This window comes from Symphalangus syndactylus, chromosome X (genome assembly GCF_028878055.3).
Source record: "Symphalangus syndactylus isolate Jambi chromosome X, NHGRI_mSymSyn1-v2.1_pri, whole genome shotgun sequence".
Taxonomy (NCBI): Eukaryota; Metazoa; Chordata; class Mammalia; order Primates; family Hylobatidae; genus Symphalangus; species Symphalangus syndactylus.
Window position 1 is genome coordinate 100,110,057 of NC_072447.2, and position 2,985 is coordinate 100,113,041.

A 2,985-nucleotide genomic window follows, 5' to 3' on the forward strand; every position below is an offset into this window, starting at 1 on the left:
TCCACAGGAATAACACAGAACAAAACTCACTACCATTCATTGGCTAACTGAATATTATTTTTAAAGTTTAATTTAATTAAACCTGTAACACATATATATGACCCTCATGCACTAAAAAATGTGTGTACAACTTTTGACTCTGTAAAAACTTAACTATTAATAGCATATTATTGACCAGCAGCCTTAGAAATAATATAAACAGTTAATTAATATATATTTTGTATGTTATATGAATTATATACTGTTATTCTTAAAGTAAGCTAGAGAGAGGAAAATGTTATTAAGAAAATCATAAGGGGCTTAAGATGGTAGCTCCGGGTTGGGGTGGCTAGTCCTGGGGAGGCACTGAGGAGGTGTGAGACTATGGTGACAGCCAAGAAGTGGAGTCCAGAGAATGGAGAAGAGGAGGAATTGAAGGCAGAGATGTTGATTCCAGTAGAATTGTCAGGATTTTCTCAAAATGTGAAAATAAATGCAAGATTTGGAGAATTTACAACGAGAGGCCCATTCTGCAAGTGGACAGCTATCTCTTTGCTGGGGAGTACAAAGACACTCTTGGGACCTATGCTATATTTGAAGAAAATGTTGAAAATGTAGATGCAGAAGGCAATAATAAAACAGTGCTAAAATATAAATGCCATACAATGAAGAAGCTCAGCATGATAACTCTTCTGACAGAAAAGAAGGAAGGAGAAGAAAACATAGGTGGGATGGATTGGCTGATAATCAGGAAAATGATTTCTCCTATAGACCCAAAATGATTTGTAGCCTTCTACATAAAAATGAAGATGAAGAAGTAGGTAGCTTCAACTCCAGATAAACTTTTGGAGGTGGAAGAGCAAGAGATTCAAATGGAAGTTAGTTCAAACCTGAGTTATGAACAGGAGAAACCACTGCACTTGGAAATAGAGGTTTCTGGTTATGTTATTGATATCTCTTCTAAAACAGAAGGTTCTGTTTTTATGGAAACTTAAAATGCTGCCTTACAAACCACTCCTAGATAAAATGGTTCCCATAATAACTAGTCATGATATTTTTGAAGTTTTTATATTAATTGTAGCTTTCAATTGTTACTATTTTGTCATTTTTGTTGGCTAAACACACATTTCCAGTTATAGCACAACTTAATATACCAGAATCATTCAGGATCAGACATGAATTGAACTTTAAAAAATATAGTTTAAATGACTGTAGGGACCCTTCTTTGATAACTTCTTTAAATTTGAGGTTTTACTAAGTTAAATGTATATATTTTCTATTGTAAATGTTACAAATTACCACAAAGTCAGTATCATAAAACATCACAAATATATTGTCTTAAAGTTTTATAGGTCAGAAATCTGACATGAGTCTCATCTGAGCTAAAATAAAAGTATTGTCAGGACTGCTTTCCTTTTTGGAGGCTCTGGTGGTGGGTGTAGAAGGATGAATCCATTTTCTTGCTTATCAGTTGTTGGAAGAATTCAATTATTTGCAGTTGAAGGATCAAGGTCCCACTTCCTTGCTGTCTGTCAGCTGAGGGCCATTTCTAGTTTACAGAGGCTGTCCACATTTCTTGGATCATGGCCCCCTTGTTTTCAGAGCCAGCAATAGTAGGTCAAGTCTCTCTCGCATTTTGAATCTTTCCTGTTGCTTCATCCATCATCCATCTCTCTGACCTACCCGTGTCTTCCACTTCCACTTTTAAAGGTCCATTTGATTACGTTGGTCCTACTCAGATAATCTCCCTATTTTAAGATCTGTAACCTTAATTCCATCTACAAAGTCCCTTTGGCATTTAACTTAACACACGCAGGCATAAAACCAGGGATTAGGGCGTGGAAATAGTTGAGGTGCCATTTTTCAGTCTACCACAATAAGTATCTTGGAACAAAAAAATAATTTTGAAGTGCTTAAGGATAAAGGTACAATTCCCAATATGTCAGTTGTGATTTCACTCCTTTCCCACTTAATGAAGATTATTGAAACTAAACTGTAATAGTTATTTTATTATGGCAACAATCTAAATCTGTGCTAATTTGTATTTTTAAGTAAATTATTCACAAACTGTGATGCTTTGTACTAGATTAGGTTTACGAAATTTCCAATATGCAATTGTTTCTGACTATGAAAACCAGCAATTTCATACAGTTTAACCTAGAACTACTAAGTTAAAATGCATCTCATATCAATTACATCTCATAATTGATGGCGATATAACTGTTCTTGCAGGCTAGAGAACTAATGTTCTAGGATGATACTTTCTTATTTGAAAAGTTTTACTATTTAATTGGAAAATAACTTACCTTGATGAAAAGCATTTTCAAATCATAAGCACATGTATCTTCCCAAATTTTATGACCTTTTTAGTCTCAGCTTTTTAATAAAAAGCTCATTTTTCCCACCATGTGTATGTGTAGGAGAGATTTCTAATTGCTGGACCCAATATCTGTTCTTCCTTTATCTCTTTGTAACAGAATCTATGAATTTATTCAGGTCAACAATATATACCCGACTTTTCTTGCAAGTACCTGTGACCATATGACTAAGTTCTGGCCACTGGCATGGACTTAGAAGTGTTGAGTTATGCTTTTGGGAAGTTTTCTACACATTCTCTTTGTTCCTCATGGGACATGAATATGGTGGCTAGAGCTCTAGCAGGATTCTTGGGCTTTAAAGAAACCTTGGAAACAGAAGCCATGAGTGGCAGAGCAACAAGATAGAAGATTCGGTCCTGATACTGTGAGACAGCCCTGGACTGCTATTAGCAAAGGATTAACAAACCCTTTCACTTTATCCCTGGTTAAAATGACTTTGAGTTTACCTTTCAGCACTATTTCTCTAGACTCCTGCTAGGCAAAATAATAATGAAATGTCAGCTGCGATACCAGGCAATATTGTTTAGATTGAAAATGACTCTTTATTGGTAAACTGTATCTGGACCAGGAAGATTGTGACAAGTACTATAAATGCCTATTGGAAAACATGGACTTTGGAATTCCGTAA

General features: G+C 35.2%; 1 pseudogene; it reads left to right on the plus strand.

Moving 5' to 3' along the window:
* Window positions 1-363: 363 nt before the first annotated feature.
* Window positions 364-974, plus strand: LOC129475355 (general transcription factor 3C polypeptide 6-like; annotated as a pseudogene).
* Window positions 975-2,985: the final 2,011 nt, after the last annotated feature.